We start from the raw sequence: 27,875 nt of genomic DNA on the forward strand, positions 1-27,875 counted from the left end.
AGCTGATTCACTAAAAACTACTCTCAAGTGTTTGGTCTTCTTACAGCTCTAACTTGGAAGGGTGCTAATTCTTGCAACTGAAAAAACAACAAATCTCCCCCTCAAAGTAATGGACAGTTGAGAAAATCAATCAGTCTTTGGAGCAGTATATCCACATTTTCTCCAACTCCTTTCAAGCTGATTAGTTCTGGGATTGACCCAAATTCACCTACATAATTTCAGTTCCAGAACCTTATAAGAAACCTCTGTTTATTACAGTGTATAGGCAAAAATCTCTTGCTAATTGAATCTAAAAGTCTACTTCAAGCTGTGAATGACGTCTCTCAAAACAACATAATTTCTTGGCAGGTTAATGATGCAACTATTTTTTATTCCAGACATTCATGGTGGTACAACATATCTAGATGACCAACATACAATGTCCTCAGTCCACATGTTCCCAGTCTGAAATTGGTAATTCCACTTGCTCCATACCAGGTGATACCCACTGTCTCCCAACTTTTGGTTGGCCCACAGCTTTTGGTATCTCCAGCTGGTATAGTCTGCAGTCACAGCTTATGTTCCTCCAGACAATGGAAATCACGACCGTAGCTCATGGATACCTCTCCAGCCGGCAAAGATCTCCAAAGCTCCATAGATTATCAATCCTAGTTTGGATCCTCTCCCTTCAAAGTCCTTGTTACAACTGGCTGTTTCAACCCGTGTCTTTTTCTCCCTTCTCCTTAAACATTTTCTTTTAGCTCACAGAACAAAGCATATTCCATCACCTGCGACTGCATGTGAGATCGCCCGTGATGACGGCTTTCCTGGGTCTACTATCCACAACCAAACAATGGGCCTAGGCTTGGGAGTCAGTGGGAGTGAGACCTTGATACAGATGAGATTGATAGAGTCTGGCCTTAGGTATACATAAGATCCAACCTGCACGCCTTCCTCTGCTTGCTGTCACTGAATAGAAATATTGATTCCTGAGGATGAACTGACGAGCAAACAAATAACTAATAAAGCACATCAAGCAAATGAACTATTAAATTACAATAATATTGGTGCTGGAAAAAGTATCTATCTCTTAGAGCTGTGGACTCCGCTCTGCATCAGTTCATCCTATAGTCTTTAGTAAGTGGCCAGCTCTTCACAGTAGTGCTACTGGAATCCTGCGAGAAAGGGCATTTGGTGAAATGATCTGCATATTTGCCGAGAACACTCTGGTCCATTATTAATTCTAAGTACATCTATAGATTCCCTTCTTTGCATTACATTTCATTTCATTATACTATAGTTAGTTTTGTTCAGCTTATATATAGCTACAAGAATTTTTGCTATATAATTTTCAGTTGAATTCTACAGAATTAACAGATTCATTTTTAGGTAGACACAAACAAAAAATCATATTAGTTATCACTATTTGGTATCTATACTTACTATTGTTGTTAATACAGGTGGAGTAAAATAATTGAAATTAAGCCATTACTGTCCAGTAGACATTATTTATCCTTCAAGAATAAAAACAAAATAGTTATATGTCATTTAGATGAATTGGTTATTTTTTTCCCATTACTAAAACATAAGACATTGATTTTTACCACTTCTCACACGTAATAACACAAACTTATGGCTAGCCATATTTATTTTGCAGTCAGCCATATTTATTATGGAACTTTTAGAAGTGTAAAAATTAGATACCAAGAGCTGTCTTGCATTCATCATAAGGAAAAAGCAAGAAAGACTGCAGAACATCTTAGCCCTTCTGTCTTTATGCACAGAATTTCCAGATAGCATATTCATAAAATCCATAAAACTATGGAATGTACTCCCACAGGAAATGGTATTGGCAGACATCATAGAAAAATTTAAAAAGGGTTGGACAATTTCCTACAGCAACAGAATATACAGGGCTTCTGACATTAATAATACATCATGGAATATGGATGTACAGGTCTTTTAGACTGCCAAAGTGGGGTTAGCAAGGAATTAATTTTGTGCTCTTTAAACATACTAGAAATGTTTTATAACTGAGATTTTCCATTTATCTGGATAAACTCTTAGCATAAAAAATTGACTTGATCCATAGTTTTTTTTTCAAGTCTAACAAAAGTATAATAATAATTTCCATAGAACAAAAATAACAAAAACATTTCAGGTATAACCCTTTCGCACAACTTTTCAAATAACTATGTCACCGTCAGAGTGCATGTGTTTGGAGTGGGCGCAGAATATAGTTGTAATACATAGCTATCTACCCATAACAGCAGCTATTGGCACTAGTAACAATTGCTGATATGTAACTAGTTAAATGCCACTGTCAATATTTGACAGTGGCATTTAAATAGTGCTATCACAAGCACCCACAAGGCTATCATGGCAGCTGTACTGTCATGTTGCAGTATATAGTATAAGCAATCTTATGATCTGAGGTTAAAGTGGCCTAGTGGGACTAAAAAATAAAGTAACAAAATAAAAAAGTTTAAATTTTTTTTCAAATATATAAAGCATTAAACCAATCCCTTTTCCCAGTTCTAAAAAATAAAAAAAATAATTGGTATTGCCTTATCAATAAAAAATGCAGTCTATCAAAATTTAAAATTAACCCTTTAGTGAAAGAGCCAATTTTGTACTTAATGACCAAGCCAATTTTTACAATTTTGACCACTGTCACTTTATGAGGTTATAGCTCTGGAATGATTCAACAGATCGCACTGATTCTGAGAATATTTTTTTGGGACATATTGAACTTCATGTTAGTGGTAAAATGTATTTGATATGACTTGCGTTTATAAAAAAAAAATGGAAATTTGGCAACATTTTTGAAAATGTTGCAATTTTCAAATTTTTAATTATTGTGCCCTTAACCCCTTCATGACCCAGCCTATTTTGACCTTAATGACCTGGCCGTTTTTTGCAATTCTGACCAGTGTCCCTTTATGAGGTAATAACTCAGGAACGCTTCAACGGATCCTAGCGGTTCTGAGATTCTTTTTTCGTGACATATTGGGCTTCATGTTAGTGGCAAACTTAGGTCAATAAATTCTGCGTTTATTTGTGATAAAAACAGAAATTTGGCAAAAATTTAGAAAATTTCACAATTTTCACATTTTGAATTTTTATTCTGTTAAACCAGAGAGATATGTGACACAAAATAGTTAATAAATAACATTTCCCACATGTTTACTTTACATCAGCACAATTTTGGAAACAAAATTTTTTTTTTGCTAGGAAGTTATAAGGGTTAAAATTTGACCAGCGATTTCTCATTTTTACAACGAATTTTACAAAACCATTTTTTTTAGGGACCACCTCACATTTGAAGTCAGTTTGAGGGGTCTATATGGCTGAAAATACCCAAAATTGACACCATTCTAAAAAACGCACCCCTCAAGGTGCTCAAAACCACATTTAAGAAGTTTATTAACCCTTCAGGTGCTTCACAGCAGCAGAAGCAACATGGAAGGAAAAAATGAACATTTAACTTTTAAGTCACAAAAATTATCTTTTAGCAACAATTTTTTTATTTTCCCAATGGTAAAAGGAGAAACTGAACCACAAAAGTTGTTGTCCAATTTGTCCTGAGTACGCTGGTACCTCATATGTGGGGGTAAACCACTGTTTGGGCGCACGGCAGGGCTTGGAAGGGAAGGAGCGCCATTTGACTTTTTGAATGAAAAATTGGCTCCACTCTTTAGCGTACACCATGTCACGTTTGGAGAGCCCCCGTGTGCCTAAAAATTGGAGCTCCCCCACAAGTGACCCCATTTTGGAAACTAGTTGCCCCAAGGAACTTATCTAGATGCATAGTGAGCACTTTGAACCCCCAGGTGCTTCATAAATTGATCCGTAAAAATGAAAAAGTACTTTTTTTTCACAAAAAAATTCTTTTAGCCTCAATTTTTTCATTTTCACATGGGCAACAGGATAAAATGGATCCTAAAATTTGTTGGGCAATTTCTCCTGAGTACACCGATACCTCACATGTGGGGGTAAACCACTGTTTGAGCACATGGTAAGGCTCGGAAGGGAAGGATCGCCATTTGACTTTTTGAATGAAAAATTATCTCCATCGTTAGCGGACAGCATGTCGCGTTTGGAGAGCCCCTGTGTGCCTAAACATTGGAGCTCCCCCACAAGTGACCCCATTTTGGAAACTAGACCCCCAAAGGAACTTATCTAGATGCCTAGTGAGCACTTTAAACCCTCAGGTGCTTCACAAATTGATCTGTAAAAATGAAAAAGTACTTTTTTTTCACAAAAAATTTCTTTTCGCCTCAATTTTTTAATTTTCACATGGACAATAGGATAAAATGGATCCTAAAATTTGTTGGGCAATTTCTCACGAGTACGCCGATACCTCATATGTGGGGGTAAACCACTGTTTGGGCACACAGCAGGGCTCGGAAGGGAAGGCGCGCCATTTGACTTTTTGAATGGAAAATTAGCTCCAATTGCTAGCAGACACCATGTCGCGTTTGGAGAGCCCCTGTGTGCCTAAACATTGGAGCTCCCCCACATGTGACCCCATTTTGGAAACTAGACCTCCCAAGAAACTTATCTAGATGCATATTGAGCACTTTAATCCCCCAGGTGCTTCACAGAAGTTTATAACGCAGAGCCATGAAAATAAAAAATAATTTTTCTTTCCTCAAAAATGATTTTTTAGCCTGGAATTTCCTATTTTGCCAAGGGTAATAGGAGAAATTGGACCCCAAATGTTGTTGTCCAGTTTGTCCTGAGTACGCTGATACCCCATATGTGGGGGTAAACCACTGTTTGGGCGCATGGCAGGGCTCGGAAAGGAAGACATGCCATTTGGCTTTATAAATGGAAAATTAGCTCCAATCATTAGCGGACACCATGTCACATTTGGAGAGCCCCGGTGTGCCTAAACATTGGAGATCCCCCCACAAATGACCCAATTTTGGAAACTAGACCCCCAAAGGAACTAATCTAGATGTGTGGTGAGGACTTTGAACCCCCAAGTGCTTCACAGAAGTTTTTAACGCAGAGCCATGAAAAAAAAAAACAAAATTACTTTCTCAAAAATGATATTTTAGCCTGCAATTTTTTATTTTCCCAAGGGTAACAGGATAAATTTGACTCCAAAAGTTGTTGTCCAGTTTCTCCTGAGTACGCTGATACCCCATATGTGGGGGTAAACCACTGTTTGGGCACATGTCGGGGCTCAGAAGTGAAGTAGTGACGTTTTGAAATGCAGACTTTGATGGAATGCTCTGCGGGCATCACGTTGCGTTTGCAGAGACCCTGATGTGGCTAAACAGTAGAAACCCCCCATAAATGACCCCATTTTGGAAACTAGACCCCGAAAGGAACTTATCTAGATGTGTGGTGAGCACTTTGAACCCCCAAGTGCTTCACAGAAGTTTATAACGCAAAGCCGTGAAAATAATAAATAGGTTTTCTTTCCTCAAAAATAATTATTTAGCCCAGAAGTTTGTAATTTTCCCAAGGGTAACAGGAGAAATTTGACCCCAATATTTGTTGTCCAGTTTCTCCTGAGTACGGTGATACCCCATATGTGGGAGTAAACTACTGTTTGGGCACATGCCGGGGCTCAGAAATGAAGTAGTGACGTTTTGAAATGCAGACTTTGATGGAATGCTCTGCGGGCGTCACGTTGCGTTTGCAGAGCCCCTGATGTGGCTAAACAGTGGAAACCCCCCACAAGTGACCCCATTTTGGAAACTAGACCCCGAAAGGAACTTATCTAGATGTGTGGTGAGCACTTTGAACCCCCAAGTGCTTCACAGAAAATTATAATGCAGAGCCGTGAAAATAATAAATACGTTTTCTTTCCTCAAAAATAATAATTTAGCCCAGAATTTTTTATTTTCCCAAGGGTTACAGGAGAAATTGGACCCCAAAAGTTGTTGTCCAGTTTCTCCTGAGTACGCTGATACCCCATGTGTGGGGGTAAACCACTGTTTGGGCACACGTCGGGGCTCAGAAGGGAAGTAGTGACTTTTGAAATGCAGACTTTGATGGAATGGTCTGCGGGCGTCACGTTGCGTTTGCAGAGCCCCTGGTGTGCCTAAACAGTAGAAACCCCCACAAGTGACCCCATTTTAGAAACTAGACCCCCCAAGGAACTTATCTAGATAGTGGTGAGCACTTTGAACCCCCAAGTGCTTCACAGACGTTTACAACGCAGAGCCGTGAAAATAAAAAATCATTTTTCTTTCCTCAAAAATGATGTTTTAGCAAGCAATTTTTTATTTTTACAAGGGTAACAGAAGAAATTGGACCCCAATAATTGTTATGCAGTTTGTCCTGAGTATGCTGGTACCCCATATGTGGGGGTAAACCACTGTTTGGGGGCACGTCGGGGCTCGGAAGTGAGGGAGCACCATTTGACTTTTTGAATACAAGATTGGCTGGAATCAATGGTGGCGCCGTGTTGCGTTTGGAGAACCCTGATGTGCCTAAACAATGGAAACCCCTCAATTCTACCTCCAACACTAACCCCAACACACCCCTAACCCTAATCCCAACTGTAGCCATAACCCTAATCACAACCCTAACCACAACCCTAATTCCAACCCTAACCCTAAGGCTATGTGCTCACGTTGCGGATTCGTGTGAGATTTTTCAGCACCATTTTTGAAAAATCCGCCGGTACAAGGCACTGCGTTTTACCTGCGGATTTACCGCGGATTTCCAGTGTTTTTTGTGCGGATTTCACCTGCGGATTCCTATTGAGGAACAGGTGTAAAACGCTGCGGAATCCGCACAAAGAATTGACATGCTGCGGAAAATACAACGCAGCGTTTCCGCGCTGTATTTTCCGCACCATGGGCACAGCGGATTTGGTTTTCCATAGGTTTACATGGTACTGTAAACCTGATGGAACACTGCTGCGAATCCGCAGCGGCCAATCCGCTGCAGATTCGCAGCCAAATCCGCACCGTGTGCACATAGCCTAATTCTAAAGGTATGTTCACACGCTGCGGAAAATGCTGCGGATCCGCAGCAGTTTCCCATGAGTTTACAGTTCAATGTAAACCTATGGGAAACAAAAATCACTGTACACATGCTGCAGAAAAACTGCACGGAAACGCAGCGGTTTACATTCCGCAGCATGTCACTTCTTTCTGCGGATTCCTCAGCGGTTTTACAACTGCTCCAATAGAAAATCGCAGTTGTAAAACTGCAGTGAAATGTGCAGAAAAACCGCGGTAAATCCGCCATAAATCCGCAGCGGTTTAGCACTGCGGATTTATGAAATCCGCAGCGGAAAAATCCGCAGAGGACCAGAATACGTGTGCACATATCGAAACCCTAACCCTAACCCTATTCTGACCTTAGTGGAAAAAAAAAAAATTCTTTATTTTTTTATTGTCCCTACCTATGGGGGTGACAAAGGGGGGGGGTCATTTACTATTTTTTTTATTTTGATCACTGTGATAGGTTATATCTCAGTGATCAAAATGCACTTTGGAACGAATCTGCCGGCCGGCAGATTCGGCGGGCGCACTGCGCATGCGCCCGCCATTTTGGAAGATGGCGGCGCCCAGGGAGAAGACGGACGGACCCCGGGAGGATCGGTAAGTATGATGGGGTAGGGGGGAGCACGGGGGGAGGGATCGGAGCATAGGGGGGGATCGGAGCGCGGGGGGTGGATCGGAGCGCGGGGGTGGATCGCAGCACGGGGGGGTGGATCGGAGCACGGGGAGGGTGGATCGGAGCACGGGGGGTTGGATCAGAGCACGGGGGGGTGATTGGAGCACGGGGGGAGCGGACAAGAGCACGGGGGGAGCGGAGCACACGATGGAGGGGAGCCGGAGCAGTGTACCAGACAGATCGGTGGCTTGGGGGGCGATCGGTGGGGTGGGGGCACATCAGTGTTTCCAGCCATGGCTGATGATATTGCAGCATCGGCCATGGCTGGATTGTAATATTTCACCAGTTTTAATAGGTTAAATATTACAAATCGCTCTGATTGGTAGTTTCACTTTCAACAGCCAATCAGAGCGATCGTAGCCACGGGGGGGTGAAGCCACCCCCCCTGGGCTAAACTACCACTCCCCCTGTCCCTGCACATCGGGTGAAATGGGAGTTAACCCTTTCACCCGATCTGCAGGGACGCGATCTTTCCATGACGCCACATAGGCGTCACAGGTCGGATTGGCACCGACTTTCATGACGCCTACGTGGCGTCAAAGGTCGGGAAGGGGTTAAATCAGAGAGTCACATCACACAAAACCATTAATAAATAACATTTCCCACATGTCTACTTTACATCAGCAGAATTTTGGAAACATAATTTATTTTTGTTAGGAAGTTATAAGGGTTTAAATTTGGCTTGCGATTTCTCATTTTTCCAACCAAGATTACAAAACCTTTTTTTAGGGACCACCTCAACATTTGAAGTGAGTTTAGGGGGTCAATGTGACAGAAAATACCCCAAAGTGACACCAATCTAAAAACTGCACCTTTCAAGGCCTCAAAACCACACTCAAGAAGTTTATTAACCCTTCAGGTGCTTCACAAGAACTAAAGCAATGTGGAAGGAAAAAATGAACATTTTACTTTTTTCACAAAAAATTTACTTTGGAACTCAAGGGTATCAGGAAAAAATAGACCACAAAAATTCGTTGTGCAATTTCTCCTGAGTACCAAAATACCCTGTATGTGGGGAAAAGTCACTGTTTGGGCGCATGGCGGGGCTCACAAGAGAGGGAGCAGCTTTTGACTTTTTGAACGCAAAATTGGCTGGAATCAAAGGCAGTTGCCATGTCATGTTTGGAGACCCCTGATGTACCTAAACAGTGGAAACCCCCAATTCTTACTCCATCTCTAACACAGACCTACCCCTGACCATAATCCCAACCCTTACCCCAACCCTAACCCCAACTCCAGCACCACCCTATCCCCAACATCTCAACTGTAACCCCAACACAACTGTAAACCCAACACAAGCCTAACCCCAACACAACACTAATCCCAACACAACCCTAACTCAACCCTAACTCCTAACTCCAACACCACAACCGTAACCCAAACTGTAACCCCAACACAACCTTAAACCCAACACAACCCTAGCCCAACCATAACCCTAATTCTAATCCTAGCCCCAACCCTAGCTCTAGCCCCAACCCTAACCCTAGCCCCAATCCTAACCCTAGCCCATCCCTAACCCTAGCCCCAATCCTAACCCTAGCCCAACCCTAACCCTAGCTCTAACCCCAACCCTAGTCCCAACCCTAACCATAATGGAAAAATGAAAAAAATACATTTTTTATTTTATTATTTTTACCTAACTAGGGAGTGATAAAGGAGGGTTAGATTCACTATTTTTTATTTTTATCAATGTGATATGGTCTATCACAGTGACCAAAATGAAACAATAGGGAAAATCTCATATTGTTGCTGGGTGCCGACAGGCAGATCTTGGTGGGCGCATTGCGCATTCGTTCTCCATTTTCTTCCCGGAAGAAGAGGCTGAGGACTGGGGACAGAGCTGGAGGGTCTGGGAACAACCATAAGACGGATTTCATCAACCAAGGTATCATTTTAATGCCCAATCCTGCTGACAGCTTCCCTTTAAACATGCTTGCTAGTTCTCAGGTTCCTGTCCGCTAGTCCCGGCTAGTATCTGTCCCCTGAATCAACCTTCACCTGCCATGCCAATCTGTATAGCAGCCGGATCCAACTGCACTTGCCATGTTCGTGTCATGTCATGTCGTGCATCCATGGTCTGTCTTGGATTATTTATCTGGTGTTAATCAGAAGCCAACGCTAACCCCACCATCAGGGGCTCTGGTGAAAAGTCAAGTGCTCACCTAGTCATGCTCCTCCAGGCTCTTCTCGGACCACAGCACAGTGGTCCCACCACCCTTGTTTTAACCACACCCCATGGTCGGTGTTCATAGCAAATAAGCATTTCTGCTACACACAGACGATCTGATTATCGCCTGTGTGTAGCAGAGGCGATCGAAGTATTGCAGCATCTAGTCTCCCATGGAGGCTATTGAAGCATGCAAAAAGTAAAACTAAATGTTTTTAAAAATATTACAAAAATAAAAAAAATATAAAAGTTCAAATCACCCCCTTTCAAAGTAAAAGAATAATAAAAAATCAAATATACACATATTTGGTATTGCCACGTTTAGAAAGCCCAATCTATCAATATGAAAAAAGAATTAACCTGATCGTTAAACGGCGTAACGAGAAAAAAATTTGAAACGCCAGAATTAAGTATTTTGGTTTCCGCTACATTGACACATAATGCAATAACTGGCGATCAAAAGATCGCATCTACACGAAAATGGTATCACTTAAAACATCAGCTCGCTGCGCAAAACATTAGTCCTTAACCAGCCCAAGATCACGAAAAATGGACATACTACAGGTCTCGGAAAATGGAGCCTTTTTTTTTTTTTTACCAAACTTTGGATTTTTTTCCACCACTTATATAATAAAGAACCTAGTCAAGTTTGGAGTCTATGAACTCGTAATGACCTGGAGAATCACAATTGAAGATCAAGTTTAGCATTTAGTGAACATGGTAAAAAAACAGCTATGGAATTGCGCTTCGTTTGCAATTTCACCGCACTTGGAATTTTGTTCCTGATTTCAAGTACATGGTATGTTAAATGCAATGATGTTATTCAAAAGTACAACTTGTCCCACAAAAAACAAGCCCTCACATGGCCATATTGACTGAAAAATATGAAAGTTATGGCTCTGGGAAGAAGGGGAGCAAAAACGCAAAAAGCAAAATACTATGCCACTAGTCCTACAGGGGTTAAAAGATTTTGTTTTTACTGTATTTTTACCACATTTATTAGTTTCCCAAGCAGACATCAACATGCGATCTCCTGATCACATTTGTAATAGACAGCACTCTCTTAGCAGTGCTCTGTATTACTCTGTCAATTGTTGATTCACAGAGGGTTTAACAGGACCCTCATCCAGTGAGATCTGATTGGTTGTGGTGTATGACAAACTGGAAGCTTTTGTTTGGACCTCGAATGCACCCATGATCACATATGTGCTGATGTCACTATTAGGGTACAGCCAGACAGCCATGTAGCGTGGACGATGATCGCATCGTAATGTTAGGAGTGGCTGGTGGCTCTCCTGACCCGAGCATGACCGTTACATAAAAGTATATGCTGTAAGGCTTGAGTCACATTAAACCTATGAAAAATCGATCTGAGTCTCCCTGCCAAGAGTTGCATGAGTGTAATGTGAGTACAATCTGATTTTTCACCAAGCATCTGATTTACAGTGGTACGGAAAGTATTCTGACCCCTTTAAATTTTTCACTTTTTGTTTCATTGCAGCCATTTGGTAAAAATTAAAAAAAAAGTTATTTTTTTCACGTTAATGTAACCCCATCTTGCCTGAAAGAAAACAGAAATGTAGAAATTTTTGCAAATTTAAAAAGAAAAGAAAAACTGAAATATATCATGGTCATAAGTAGTGTTGAGCGATACCTTCCGATATCGGAAAGTATCGGTATCGGATTGGATCGGCCGATATTCAAAAAATATCGGATATCGCCGATACCGATACCCGATCCCAATGCAAGTCAATGGGACCAAAATATCGGAATTAAAATAAACCCTTTCTTTCCTTGTAGGTTCATTCTACATGAAGGAAAACAACTAAGAATAATGCAGGATCTATTTGGGGAGGTGGCGGAGACATTAAAGTCATAGAGGTTTAGCCCAATCAAAGAGAATAGCATGATTTTTTTTTTTGTTAGAGACGTTCGGAGTGACAAAGATATTGACTATGTAAATTTTTTTTTTATTTTGTCAGATATTGATTTTTCACTATTCCACGCCCTTCCCCTTCTTTTTTTTTTTTTACTTTTCCCACACTTTCATCTTCATCATCATCAGCATCTTTGACATCAACTTCTTCTTCACCTTATCCATCTTCTTCTTCATCTTCTACCTATTTTTTTTTTTATTACATTCTTCATATTCATTTTATTCAACTATTATTATTCTTCCTATTCTACTTCTTCATCATATTCTCATTTGTGACAGGCATTCCCGTAGTTGTTATCTATAAAAGTTTGAAGATTACACCTTCCATTCTGCCAGTCACAAAAGTTACATTTGTCCGCGTTCAGTTTGGCCTGCAGCATCAGGCTTTATCCAGGGGCACCACGAGGAGGAACGGACTCACCCCCATACACTGCTTAGTCTTCTTCTGCATATAATTTAGATAATATATTTTGGTCTGATATTAAGTGTTATGCTTAATGTTCTTCTGCTCTTTGTTCTGCAGCCTCTTGTTCTTCTGCTTCTCGGTCTTCCATGTCATCGTCTCCAGGGTCGTCATCTCCAGGGTCGTCGTCTACGCCGTCGTCGTCTCTGCCGTCGTCGTCGTCATCGGGGTGGTCTTCCGGGTCGTCGACTTTAGGGTCTTCAACTTGGAAATGTAGCAGAAGGTACAAGAAGGCTGAGAAAATGCCAAGAACCAGCTGATGGAACTGGAACTCGGATGGCTACCCGAAGGTTCAAGAGCCTATGGAACTACTGAGGACCATCTGACGTTACTGGAACCCGGTTACTAAGCAAGAGGTACCCATGCTAAAAAACACTACCAAGGACCGCCTGACGTTGGCGGAACTCGGATACCCAGAAGGAGGCACCTAAGCCAAAGGCTCTGCCCGGAACCAGCTGACGTTACTGGAACCAGGATGGGGAGCAGAAGGTACAAGAGCAAAAGACACTGCCGAGAACCAGCTGACGGTACTGGAACCCGGATGGGTAGCCGAAGGTCCAAGAGCCAATGGAACTACCGAGGACCAGCTGACGTTACTGGAACCCGGTTACTAAGCAGGAGGTACCCGTGCCTGAAAGCACTACCAAGGACCACCTGACGTTGGTGGAACTTGGATACCCAGAAGGAGGCACCTAAGCCAAAGGCTCTGCCCGGAACCAGCTGACGGTACTGGAACCAGGATGGGGAGCAGAAGGTACAAGAGCAAAAGACACTGCCGAGAACCAGCTGACAGTGCTGGAACCAGGTGGTGGACCCGAAGGTCCACAGGAGAGGAGAGAACAGCTAGGCCGCGAGGCAGCCGCAGTTACCAAACCCCAACAGTCCTACAGGGGGAGCTTGGCCTACTGGCACTACAGAACCAGCCTTGACTACCAATTCATGCAGCCCACATAGGAAGCTCCTAAACTGGAGGCACCCTGGAGTTGGCTAACCCGACCACAACACGACGGGGCAAGCATAGGCGTCTCAGTGAGCTTGACACTACCCGGAAACAGCTGACGGTGCTGGAACCAGGCTGGGCACGAGGGAGTACCCGTGACAAAAACACTGCCGAGAACCAGCTGGCGGTGCTGGAACCCGGATGTGTCGCCCCAGTGTGCAAGAGCCAATGGCACGACCGAGGACCAGCTGACGGTGCTGGAACACGGTTACTAAGCTGTAGGTGCCTGCGCTTAAAAGCACTACCAAGGACCGCCTGACGTTGGCGGAACTCGGATACCCAGGAGGAGGCACCTAAGCCAAAGGCTCGGCCTGGAACCAGCTGACGGTGCTGGAACCAGGTGGTGGACCCGAAGGTCTACAGGAGAGGAGAGAACAGCTAGGCCGCGAGGCAGCCGCAGTTACCAAACCCCAACAGTCCTACAGGGGGAGCTTGGCCTACTGGCACTACAGAACCAGCCTTGACTACCAATTCATGCAGCCCACATAGGAAGCTCCTAAACTGGAGGCACCCTGGAGTTGGCTAACCCGACCACAACACGACGGGGCAAGCATAGGCGTCTCAGTGAGCTTGACACTACCCGGAAACAGCTGACGGTGCTGGAACCAGGCTGGGCACGAGGGAGTACCCGTGACAAAAACACTGCCGAGAACCAGCTGGCGGTGCTGGAACCCGGATGCGTCGCCCCAGTGTGCAAGAGCCAATGCCACGACCGAGGACCAGCTGACGGTGCTGGAACACGGTTACTAAGCTGTAGGTGCCTGCGCTTAAAAGCACTACCAAGGACCGCCTGACGTTGGCGGAACTCGGATACCCAGGAGGAGGCACCTAAGCCAAAGGCTCGGCCCGGAACCAGCTGACGGTGCTGGAACCAGGTGGTGGACCCGAAGGTCCACAGGAGAGGAGAGAACAGCTAGGCCGCAAGGCAGCCGCAGTTACCAAACCCCAACAGTCCTACAGGGGGAGCTTGGCCTACTGGCACTACAGAACCAGCCTTGACTACCAATTCATGCAGCCCACATAGGAAGCTCCTAAACTGGAGGCACCCTGGAGTTGGCTAACCCGACCACAACACGACGGGGCAAGCATAGGCGTCTCAGTGAGCTTGACACTACCCGGAAACAGCTGACGGTGCTGGAACCAGGCTGGGCACGAGGGAGTACCCGTGACAAAAACACTGCCGAGAACCAGCTGGCGGTGCTGGAACCCGGATGCGTCGCCCCAGTGTGCAAGAGCCAATGGCACGACCGAGGACCAGCTGACGGTGCTGGAACACGGTTACTAAGCTGTAGGTGCCTGCGCTTAAAAGCACTACCAAGGACCGCCTGACGTTGGCGGAACTCAGATACCCAGGAGGAGGCACCTAAGCCAAAGGCTCGGCCTGGAACCAGCTGACGGTGCTGGAACCAGGTGGTGGACCCGAAGGTCCACAGGAGAGGAGAGAACAGCTAGGCCGCGAGGCAGCCGCAGTTACCAAACCCCAACAGTCCTACAGGGGGAGCTTGGCCTACTGGCACTACAGAACCAGCCTTGACTACCAATTCATGCAGCCCACATAGGAAGCTCCTAAACTGGAGGCACCCTGGAGTTGGCTAACCCGACCACAACACGACGGGGCAAGCATAGGCGTCTCAGTGAGCTTGACACTACCCGGAAACAGCTGACGGTGCTGGAACCAGGCTGGGCACGAGGGAGTACCCGTGACAAAAACACTGCCGAGAACCAGCTGGCGGTGCTGGAACCCGGATGCGTCGCCCCAGTGTGCAAGAGCCAATGGCACGACCTAGGACCAGCTGACGGTGCTGGAACACGGTTACTAAGCTGTAGGCGCCTGCGCTTAAAAGCACTACCAAGGACCGCCTGACGTTGGCGGAACTCGGATACCCAGGAGGAGGCACCTAAGCCAAAGGCTCTGCCTGGAACCAGCTGACGGTGCTGGAACCAGGTGGTGGACCCGAAGGTCCACAGAAGAGGAGAGAACAGCTAGGCCATGAGGCAGCCGCAGTTACCAAACCCCAACAGTCCTACAGGGGGAGCTTGGCCTACTGGCACTACAGAACCAGCCTTGACTACCAATTCATGCAGCCCACATAGGAAGCTCCTAAACTGGAGGCACCCTGGAGTTGGCTAACCCGACCACAACACGACGGGGCAAGCATAGGCGTCTCAGTGAGCTTGACACTACCCGGAAACAGCTGACGGTGCTGGAACCAGGCTGGGCACGAGGGAGTACCCGTGACAAAAACACTGCCGAGAACCAGCTGGCGGTGCTGGAACCCGGATGCGTCGCCCCAGTGTGCAAGAGCCAATGGCACGACCTAGGACCAGCTGACGGTGCTGGAACACGGTTACTAAGCTGTAGGTGCCTGCGCTTAAAAGCACTACCAAGGACCGCCTGACGTTGGCGGAACTCGGATACCCAGGAGGAGGCACCTAAGCCAAAGGCTCTGCCTGGAACCAGCTGACGGTGCTGGAACCAGGTGGTGGACCCGAAGGTCCACAGAAGAGGAGAGAACAGCTAGGCCATGAGGCAGCCGCAGTTACCAAACCCCAACAGTCCTACAGGGGGAGCTTGGCCTACTGGCACTACAGAACCAGCCTTGACTACCAATTCATGCAGCCCACATAGGAAGCTCCTAAACTGGAGGCACCCTGGAGTTGGCTTACCCGACCACAACACGACGGGGCAAGCATAGGCATCTCAGTGAGCTTGACACTACCCGGAAACAGCTGACGGTGCTGGAACCAGGCTGGGCACGAGGGAGTACCCGTGACAAAAACACTGCCGAGAACCAGCTGGCGATGCTGGAACCCGGATGCGTCGCCCCAGTGTGCAAGAGCCAATGGCACGACCGAGGACCAGCTGACGGTGCTGGAACACGGTTACTAAGCTGTAGGTGCCTGCGCTTAAAAGCACTACCAAGGACCGCCTGACGTTGGCGGAACTCGGATACCCAGGAGGAGGCACCTAAGCCAAAGGCTCGGCCCGGATCCAACTGACGTTACTGGAACCAGGATGGGGAGCAGAAGGTACAAGAGCAAAAGACACTGCCGAGAACCAGCTGACGGTACTGGAACCCGGATGGGTAGCCGAAGGTCCAAGAGCCAATGGAACTACCGAGGACCAGCTGACGTTACTGGAACCCGGTTACTAAGCAGGAGGTACCCGTGCCTGAAAGCACTACCAAGGACCACCTGACGTTGGTGGAACTTGGATACCCAGAAGGAGGCACCTAAGCCAAAGGCTCTGCCCGGAACCAGCTGACGGTACTGGAACCAGGATGGGGAGCAGAAGGTACAAGAGCAAAAGACACTGCCGAGAACCAGCTGACAGTGCTGGAACCAGGTGGTGGAACCGAAGGTCCACAGGAGAGGAGAGAACAGCTAGGCCGCGAGGCAGCCGCAGTTACCAAACCCCAACAGTCCTACAGGGGGAGCTTGGCCTACTGGCACTACAGAACCAGCCTTGACTACCAATTCATGCAGCCCACATAGGAAGCTCCTAAACTGGAGGCACCCTGGAGTTGGCTAACCCGACCACAACACGACGGGGCAAGCATAGGCGTCTCAGTGAGCTTGACACTACCCGGAAACAGCTGACGGTGCTGGAACCAGGCTGGGCACGAGGGAGTACCCGTGACAAAAACACTGCCGAGAACCAGCTGGCGGTGCTGGAACCCGGATGCGTCGCCCCAGTGTGCAAGAGCCAATGGCACGACCGAGGACCAGCTGACGGTGCTGGAACACGGTTACTAAGCTGTAGGTGCCTGCGCTTAAAAGCACTACCAAGGACCGCCTGACGTTGGCGGAACTCGGATACCCAGGAGGAGGCACCTAAGCCAAAGGCTCGGCCCGGAACCAGCTGACGGTGCTGGAACCAGGCGGTGGACCCGAAGGTCCACAGGAGAGGAGAGAACAGCTAGGCCGCGAGGCAGCCACAGTTACCAAACCCCAACAGTCTTACAGGGGGAGCTTGGCCTACTGGCACTACAGAACCAGCCTTGACTACCAATTCATGCAGCCCACATAGGAAGCTCCTAAACTGGAGGCACCCTGGAGTTGGCTAACTCGACCACAACACGACGGGGCAAGCATAGGCGTCTCAGTGAGCTTGACACTACTCGGAAACAGCTGACGGTGCTGGCACCAGGCTGGGCACGAGGGAGTACCCGTGACAAAAACACTGCCGAGAACCAGCTGGCGGTGCTGGAACCCGGATGCGTCGCCCCAGTGTGCAAGAGCCAATGGCACGACCGAGGACCAGCTGACGGTGCTGGAACACGGTTACTAAGCTGTAGGTGCCTGCGCTTAAAAGCACAACCAAGGACCGCCTGACGTTGGCGGAACTCGGATACCCAGGAGGAGGCACCTAAGCAAAAGCCTCTGCCTGGAACCAGCTGACGGTGCTGGAACCAGGTGGTGGACCCGAAGGTCCACAGGAGAGGAGAGAACAGCTAGGCCGCGAGGCAGCCGCAGTTACCAAACCCCAACAGTCCTACAGGGGGAGCTTGGCCTACTGGCACTACAGAACCAGCCTTGACTACCAATTCATGCAGTCCACATAGGAAGCTCCTAAACTGGAGGCACCCTGGAGTTGGCTAACCCGACCACAACACGACGGGGCAAGCATAGGCGTCTCAGTGAGCTTGACACTACCTGGAAACAGCTGACGGTGCTGGAACCAGGCTGGGCACGAGGGAGTACCCGTGACAAAAATACTGCCGAGAACCAGCTGGCGGTGCTGGAACCCGGATGCGTCGCCCCAGTGTGCAAGAGCCAATGGCACGACCGAGGACCAGCTGACGGTGCTGGAACACGGTTACTAAGCTGTAGGTGCCTGCGCTTAAAAGCACTACCAAGGACCGCCTGACGTTGGCGGAACTCGGATACCCAGGAGGAGGCACCTAAGCCAAAGGCTCGGCCTGGAACCAGCTGACGGTGCTGGAACCAGGTGGTGGACCCGAAGGTCCACAGAAGAGGAGAGAACAGCTAGGCCATGAGGCAGCCGCAGTTACCAAACCCCAACAGTCCTACAGGGGGAGCTTGGCCTACTGGCACTACAGAACCAGCCTTGACTACCAATTCATGCAGCCCACATAGGAAGCTCCTAAACTGGAGGCACCCTGGAGTTGGCTAACCCGACCACAACACGACGGGGCAAGCATAGGCGTCTCAGTGAGCTTGACACTACCCGGAAACAGCTGACGGTGCTGGAACCAGGCTGGGCACGAGGGAGTACCCGTGACAAAAACACTGCCGAGAACCAGCTGGCGATGCTGGAACCCGGATGCGTCGCCCCACTGTGCAAGAGCCAATGGCACGACCGAGGACCAGCTGACGGTGCTGGAACACGGTTACTTAGCTGTAGGTGCCTGCGCTTAAAAGCACTACCAAGGACCGCCTGACGTTGGCGGAACTCGGATACCCAGGAGGAGGCACCTAAGCCAAAGGCTCTGCCCGGAACCAGCTGACGTTACTGGAACCAGGATGGGGAGCAGAAGGTACAAGAGCAAAAGACACTGCCGAGAACCAGCTGACGGTACTGGAACCCGGATGGGTAGCCGAAGGTCCAAGAGCCAATGGAACTACCGAGGACCAGCTGACGTTACTGGAACCCGGTTACTAAGCAGGAGGTACCCGTGCCTGAAAGCACTACCAAGGACCACCTGACGTTGGTGGAACTTGGATACCCAGAAGGAGGCACCTAAGCCAAAGGCTCTGCCCGGAACCAGCTGACGGTACTGGAACCAGGATGGGGAGCAGAAGGTACAAGAGCAAAAGACACTGCCGAGAACCAGCTGACAGTGCTGGAACCAGGTGGTGGACCCGAAGGTCCGCAGGAGAGGAGAGAACAGCTAGGCCGCGAGGCAGCCGCAGTTACCAAACCCCAACAGTCCTACAGGGGGAGCTTGGCCTACTGGCACTACAGAACCAGCCTTGACTACCAATTCATGCAGCCCACATAGGAAGCTCCTAAACTGGAGGCACCCTGGAGTTGGCTAACCCGACCACAACACGACGGGGCAAGCATAGGCGTCTCAGTGAGCTTGACACTACCCGGAAACAGCTGACGGTGCTGGAACCAGGCTGGGCACGAGGGAGTACCTGTGACAAAAACACTGCCGAGAACCAGCTGGCGGTGCTGGAACCCGGATGCGTCGCACCAGTGTGCAAGAGCCAATGGCACGACCGAGGACCAGCTGACGGTGCTGGAACACGGTTACTAAGGTGTAGGTGCCTGCGCTTAAAAGCATTACCAAGGACCGCCTGACGTTGGCGGAACTCGGATACCCAGAAGGAGGCACCTAAGCCAAAGGCTCGGCCTGGAACCAGCTGACGGTGCTGGAACCAGGTGGTGGACCCGAAGGTCCACAGGAGAGGAGAGAACAGCTAGGCCGCGAGGCAGCCGCAGTTACCAAACCCCAACAGTCCTACAGGGGGAGCTTGGCCTACTGGCACTACAGAACCAGCCTTGACTACCAATTCATGCAGCCCACATAGGAAGCTCCTAAACTGGAGGCACCCTGGAGTTGGCTAACCCGACCACAACACGACGGGGCAAGCATAGGCGTCTCAGTGAGCTTGACACTACCCGGAAACAGCTGACGGTGCTGGAACCAGGCTGGGCATGAGGGAGTACCCGTGACAAAAACACTGCCGAGAACCAGCTGGCGGTGCTGGAACCCGGATGCGTCGCCCCAGTGTGCAAGAGCCAATGGCACGACCAAGGACCAGCTGACGGTGCTGGAACACGGTTACTAAGCTGTAGGTGCCTGCGCTTAAAAGCACTACCAATGACCGCCTGACGTTGGCGGAACTCGGATACCCAGGAGGAGGCACCTAAGCCAAAGGCTCGGCCCGGAACCAGCTGACGGTGCTGGAACCAGGTGGTGGACCCGAAGGTCCACAGGAGAGGAGAGAACAGCTAGGCCACGAGGCAGCCGCAGTTACCAAACCCCAACAGTCTTACAGGGGGAGCTTGGCCTACTGGCACTACAGAACCAGCCTTGACTACCAATTCATGCAGCCCACATAGGAAGCTCCTAAACTGAAGGCACCCTGGAGTTGGCTAACTCGACCACAACACGACGGGGCAAGCATAGGCGTCTCAGTGAGCTTGACACTACCCGGAAACAGCTGACGGTGCTGGAACCAGGCTGGGCACGAGGGAGTACCCGTGACAAAAACACTGCCGAGAACCAGCTGGCGGTGCTGGAACCCGGATGCGTCGCCCCAGTGTGCAAGAGCCAATGGCACGACCGAGGACCAGCTGACGGTGCTGGAACACGGTTACTAAGCTGTAGGTGCCTGCGCTTAAAAGCACTACCAAGGACCGCCTGACGTTGGCGGAACTCGGACACCCAGGAGGAGGCACCTAAGCCAAAGGCTCGGCCTGGAACCAGCTGACGGTGCTGGAACCAGGTGGTGGAGCCGAAGGTCCACAGGAGAGGAGAGAACAGCTAGGCTGCGAGGCAGCCGCAGTTACCAAACCCCAACAGTCCTACAGGGGGAGCTTGGCCTACTGGCACTACAGAACCAGCCTTGACTACCAATTCATGCAGCCCACATAGGAAGCTCCTAAACTGGAGGCACCCTGGAGTTGGCTAACCCGACCACAACACGACGGGGCAAGCATAGGCGTCTCAGTGAGCTTGACACTACCCGGAAACAGCTGACGGTGCTGGAACCAGGCTGGGCACGAGGGAGTACCCATGACAAAACCACTGCCGAGAACCAGCTGGCGGTGCTGGAACCCGGATGCGTCGCCCCAGTGTGCAAGAGCCAATGGCACGACCGAGGACCAGCTGACGGTGCTGGAACACGGTTACTAAGCTGTAGGTGCCTGCGCTTAAAAGCACTACCAAGGACCGCCTGACTTTGGCGGACCTCGGATACCCAGGAGGAGGCACCTAAGCCAAAGGCTTGGCCTGGAACCAGCTGACGGTGCTGGAACCAGGTGGTGGACCCGAAGGTCCACATGAGAGGAGAGAACAGCTAGGCCGCGAGGCAGCCGCAGTTACCAAACCCCAACAGTCCTACAGGGGGAGCTTGGCCTACTGGCACTACAGAACCAGCCTTGACTACCAATTCATGCAGTCCACATAGGAAGCTCCTAAACTGGAGGCACCCTGGAGTTGGCTAACCCGACCACAACACGACGGGGCAAGCATAGGCGTCTCAGTGAGCTTGACACTACCTGGAAACAGCTGACGGTGCTGGAACCAGGCTGGGCACGAGGGAGTACCCGTGACAAAAACACTGCCGAGAACCAGCTGGCGATGCTGGAACCCGGATGCGTCGCCCCAGTGTGCAAGAGCCAATGGCACGACCGAGGACCAGCTGACGGTGCTGGAACACGGTTACTTAGCTGTAGGTGCCTGCGCTTAAAAGCACTACCAAGGACCGCCTGACGTTGGCGGAACTCGGATACCCAGGAGGAGGCACCTAAGCCAAAGGCTCGGCCCGGAACCAGCTGACGTTACTGGAACCAGGATGGGGAGCAGAAGGTACAAGAGCAAAAGACACTGCCGAGAACCAGCTGACGGTACTGGAACCCGGATGGGTAGCCGAAGGTCCAAGAGCCAATGGAACTACCGAGGACCAGCTGACGTTACTGGAACCCGGTTACTAAGCAGGAGGTACCCGTGCCTGAAAGCACTACCAAGGACCACCTGACGTTGGTGGAACTTGGATACCCAGAAGGAGGCACCTAAGCCAAAGTCTCTGCCCGGAACCAGCTGACGGTACTGGAACCAGGATGGGGAGCAGAAGGTACAAGAGCAAAAGACACTGCCGAGAACCAGCTGACAGTGCTGGAACCAGGTGGTGTTCCCGAAGGTCCGCAGGAGAGGAGAGAACAGCTAGGCCGCGAGGCAGCCGCAGTTACCAAACCCCAACAGTCCTACAGGGGGAGCTTGGCCTACTGGCACTACAGAACCAGCCTTGACTACCAATTCATGCAGCCCACATAGGAAGCTCCTAAACTGGAGGCACCCTGGAGTTGGCTAACCCGACCACAACACGACGGGGCAAGCATAGGCGTCTCAGTGAGCTTGACACTACCCGGAAACAGCTGACGGTGCTGGAACCAGGCTGGGCACGAGGGAGTACCCGTGACAAAAACACTGCCGAGAACCAGCTGGCGGTGCTGGAACCCGGATGCGTCGCCACAGTGTGCAAGAGCCAATGGCACGACCGAGGACCAGCTGACGGTGCTGGAACACGGTTACTAAGGTGTAGGTGCCTGCGCTTAAAAGCACTACCAAGGACCGCCTGACGTTGGCGGAACTCGGATACCCAGAAGGAGGCACCTAAGCCAAAGGCTCGGCCTGGAACCAGCTGATGGTGCTGGAACCAGGTGGTGGACCCGAAGGTCCACAGGAGAGGAGAGAACAGCTAGGCCGCGAGGCAGCCGCAGTTACCAAACCCCAACAGTCCTACAGGGGGAGCTTTGCCTACTGGCACTACAGAACCAGCCTTGACTACCAATTCATGCAGCCCACATAGTAAGCTCCTAAACTGGAGGCACCCTGGAGTTGGCTAACCCGACCACAACACGACGGGGCAAGCATAGGCGTCTCAGTGAGCTTGACACTACCCGGAAACAGCTGACGGTGCTGGAACCAGGCTGGGCACGAGGGAGTACCTGTGACAAAAACACTGCCGAGAACCAGCTGGCGGTGCTGGAACCCGGATGCGTCGCCCCAGTGTGCAAGAGCCAATGGCACGACCGAGGACCAGCTGACGGTGCTGGAACACGGTTACTAAGCTGTAGGTGCCTGCACTTAAAAGCACTACCAAGGACCGCCTGACGTTGGCGGAACTCGGATACCCAGGAGGAGGCACCTAAGCCAAAGGCTCGGCCTGGAACCAGCTGACGGTGCTGGAACCAGGTGGTGGACCCGAAGGTCCACAGGAGAGGAGAGAACAGCTAGGCCGCGAGGCAGCCGCAGTTACCAAACCCCAACAGTCCTACAGGGGGAGCTTGGCGTACTGGCACTACAGAACCAGCCTTGACTACCAATTCATGCAGCCCACATAGGAAGCTCCTAAACTGGAGGCACCCTGGAGTTGGCTAACCTGACCACAACACGACGGGGCAAGCATAGGCGTCTCAGTGAGCTTGACACTACCCGGAAACAGCTGACGGTGCTGGAACCAGGCTGGGCACGAGGGAGTACCCGTGACAAAAACACTGCCGAGAACCAGCTGGCGATGCTGGAACCCGGATGCGTCGCCCCAGTGTGCAAGAGCCAATGGCACGACCGAGGACCAGCTGACGGTGCTGGAACACGGTTACTCAGCTGTAGGTGCCTGCGCTTAAAAGCACTACCAAGGACCGCCTGACGTTGGCGGAACTCGGATACCCAGGAGGAGGCACCTAAGCCAAAGGCTCGGCCCGGAACCAGCTGACGTTACTGGAACCAGGATGGGGAGCAGAAGGTACAAGAGCAAAAGACACTGCCGAGAACCAGCTGACGGTACTGGAACCCGGATGGGTAGCCGAAGGTCCAAGAGCCAATGGAACTACCGAGGACCAGCTGACGTTACTGGAACCCGGTTACTAAGCAGGAGGTACCCGTGCCTGAAAGCACTACCAAGGACCACCTGATGCTGGTGGAACTTGGATACCCAGAAGGAGGCACCTAAGCCAAAGTCTCTGCCCGGAACCAGCTGACGGTGCTGGAACCAGGATGGGGAGCAGAAGGTACAAGAGCAAAAGACACTGCCGAGAACCAGCTGACAGTGCTGGAACCAGGTGGTGGACCCGAAGGTCCGCAGGAGAGGAGAGAACAGCTAGGCCGCGAGGCAGCCGCAGTTACCAAACCCCAACAGTCCTACAGGGGGAGCTTGGCCTACTGGCACTACAGAACCAGCCTTGACTACCAATTCATGCAGCCCACATAGGAAGCTCCTAAACTGGAGGCACCCTGGAGTTGGCTAACCCGACCACAACACGACGGGGCAAGCATAGGCGTCTCAGTGAGCTTGACACTACCCGGAAACAGCTGACGGTGCTGGAACCAGGCTGGGCACGAGGGAGTACCCATGACAAAAACACTGCCGAGAACCAGCTGGCGGTGCTGGAACCCGGATGCGTCGCCCCAGTGTGCAAGAGCCAATGGCACGACCGAGGACCAGCTGACGGTGCTGGAACACGGTTACTAAGCTGTAGGTGCCTGCGCTTAAAAGCACTACCAAGGACCGCCTGACGTTGGCGGAACTCGGATACCCAGGAGGAGGCACCTAAGCCAAAGGCTCGGCCTGGAACCAGCTGACGGTGCTGGAACCAGGTGGTTTACCCGAAGGTCCACAGGAGAGGAGAGAACAGCTAGGCCGCGAGGCAGCCGCAGTTACCAAACCCCAACAGTCCTACAGGGGGAGCTTGGCCTACTGGCACTACAGAACCAGCCTTGACTACCAATTCATGCAGTCCACATAGGAAGCTCCTAAACTGGAGGCACCCTGGAGTTGGCTAACCCGACCACAACACGACGGGGCAAGCATAGGCGTCTCAGTGAGCTTGACACTACCTGGAAACAGCTGACGGTGCTGGAACCAGGCTGGGCACGAGGGAGTACCCGTGACAAAAATACTGCCGAGAACCAGCTGGCGGTGCTGGAACCCGGATGCGTCGCCCCAGTGTGCAAGAGCCAATGGCACGACCTAGGACCAGCTGACGGTTCTGGAACACGGTTACTAAGCTGTAGGTGCCTGCGCTTAAAAGCACTACCAAGGACCGCCTGACGTTGGCGGAACTCGGATACCCAGGAGGAGGCACCTAAGCCAAAGGCTCGGCCTGGAACCAGCTGACGGTGCTGGAACCAGGTGGTGGACCCGAAGGTCCACAGAAGAGGAGAGAACAGCTAGGCCATGAGGCAGCCGCAGTTACCAAACCCCAACAGTCCTACAGGGGGAGCTTGGCCTACTGGCACTACAGAACCAGCCTTGACTACCAATTCATGCAGCCCACATAGGAAGCTCCTAAACTGGAGGCACCCTGGAGTTGGCTAACCCGACCACAACACGACGGGGCAAGCATAGGCGTCTCAGTGAGCTTGACACTACCCGGAAACAGCTGACGGTGCTGGAACCAGGCTGGGCACGAGGGAGTACCCGTGACAAAAACACTGCCGAGAACCAGCTGGTGATGCTGGAACCCGGATGCGTCGCCCCAGTGTGCAAGAGCCAATGGCACGACCGAGGACCAGCTGACGGTGCTGGAACACGGTTACTTAGCTGTAGGTGCCTGCGCTTAAAAGCACTACCAAGGACCGCCTGACGTTGGCGGAACTCGGATACCCAGGAGGAGGCACCTAAGCCAAAGGCTCTGCCCGGAACCAGCTGACGTTACTGGAACCAGGATGGGGAGCAGAAGGTACAAGAGCAAAAGACACTGCCGAGAACCAGCTGACGGTACTGGAACCCGGATGGGTAGCCGAAGGTCCAAGAGCCAATGGAACTACCGAGGACCAGCTGACGTTACTGGAACCCGGTTACTAAGCAGGAGGTACCCGTGCCTGAAAGCACTACCAAGGACCACCTGACGTTGGTGGAACTTGGATACCCAGAAGGAGGCAACTAAGCCAAAGGCTCTGCCCGGAACCAGCTGACGGTATTGGAACCAGGATGGGGAGCAGAAGGTACAAGAGCAAAAGACACTGCCGAGAACCAGCTGACAGTGCTGGAACCAGGTGGTGGACCCGAAGGTCCGCAGGAGAGGAGAGAACAGCTAGGCCGCGAGGCAGCCGCAGTTACCAAACCCCAACAGTCCTACAGGGGGAGCTTGGCCTACTGGCACTACAGAACCAGCCTTGACTACCAATTCATGCAGCCCACATAGGAAGCTCCTAAACTGGAGGCACCCTGGAGTTGGCTAACCCGACCACAACACGACGGGGCAAGCATAGGCGTCTCAGTGAGCTTGACACTACCCGGAAACAGCTGACGGTGCTGGAACCAGGCTGGGCACGAGGGAGTACCTGTGACAAAAACACTGCCGAGAACCAGCTGGCGGTGCTGGAACCCGGATGCGTCGCACCAGTGTGCAAGAGCCAATGGCACGACCGAGGACCAGCTGACGGTGCTGGAACACGGTTACTAAGGTGTAGGTGCCTGCGCTTAAAAGCACTACCAAGGACCGCCTGACGTTGGCGGAACTCGGATACCCAGAAGGAGGCACCTAAGCCAAAGGCTCGGCCTGGAACCAGCTGACGGTGCTGGAACCAGGTGGTGGACCCGAAGGTCCACAGGAGAGGAGAGAACAGCTAGGCCGCGAGGCAGCCGCAGTTACCAAACCCCAACAGTCCTACAGGGGGAGCTTGGCCTACTGGCACTACAGAACCAGCCTTGACTACCAATTCATGCAGCCCACATAGGAAGCTCCTAAACTGGAGGCACCCTGGAGTTGGCTAACCCGACCACAACACGACGGGGCAAGCATAGGCATCTCAGTGAGCTTGACACTACCCGGAAACAGCTGACGGTGCTGGAACCAGGCTGGGCACGAGGGAGTACCTGTGACAAAAACACTGCCGAGAACCAGCTGGCGGTGCTGGAACCCGGATGCGTCGCCCCAGTGTGCAAGAGCCAATGGCACGACCGAGGACCAGCTGACGGTGCTGGAACACGGTTACTAAGCTGTAGGTGCCTGCGCTTAAAAGCACTACCAAGGACCGCCTGACGTTGGCGGAACTCGGATACCCAGGAGGAGGCACCTAAGCCAAAGGCTCGGCCTGGAACCAGCTGACGGTGCTGGAACCAGGTGGTGGAGCCGAAGGTCCACAGGAGAGGAGAGAACAGCTAGGCCGCGAGGCAGCCGCAGTTACCAAACCCCAACAGTCCTACAGGGGGAGCTTGGCCTACTGGCACTACAGAACCAGCCTTGACTACCAATTCATGCAGCCCACATAGGAAGCTCCTAAACATGAGGCACCCTGGAGTTGGCTAACCCGACCACAACACGACGGGGCAAGCATAGGCGTCTCAGTGAGCTTGACACTACCCGGAAACAGCTGACGGTGCTGGAACCAGGCTGGGCATGAGGGAGTACCCGTGACAAAAACACTGCCGAGAACCAGCTGGCGGTGCTGGAACCCGGATGCGTCGCCCCAGTGTGCAAGAGCCAATGGCACGACCGAGGACCAGCTGACGGTGCTGGAACACGGTTACTAAGCTGTAGGTGCCTGCGCTTAAAAGCACTACCAATGACCGCCTGACGTTGGCGGAACTCGGATACCCAGGAGGAGGCACCTAAGCCAAAGGCTCGGCCCGGAACCAGCTGACGGTGCTGGAACCAGGTGGTGGACCCGAAGGTCCACAGGAGAGGAGAGAACAGCTAGGCCACGAGGCAGCCGCAGTTACCAAACCCCAACAGTCTTACAGGGGGAGCTTGGCCTACTGGCACTACAGAACCAGCCTTGACTACCAATTCATGCAGCCCACATAGGAAGCTCCTAAACTGGAGGCACCCTGGAGTTGGCTAACTCGACCACAACACGACGGGGCAAGCATAGGCGTCTCAGTGAGCTTGACACTACCCGGAAACAGCTGACGGTGCTGGAACCAGGCTGGGCACGAGGGAGTACCCGTGACAAAAACACTGCCGAGAACCAGCTGGCGGTGCTGGAACCCGGATGCGTCGCCCCAGTGTGCAAGAGCCAATGGCACGACCGAGGAC

Source organism: Ranitomeya imitator, chromosome 6, assembly GCF_032444005.1.
Source record: "Ranitomeya imitator isolate aRanImi1 chromosome 6, aRanImi1.pri, whole genome shotgun sequence".
Taxonomy (NCBI): Eukaryota; Metazoa; Chordata; class Amphibia; order Anura; family Dendrobatidae; genus Ranitomeya; species Ranitomeya imitator.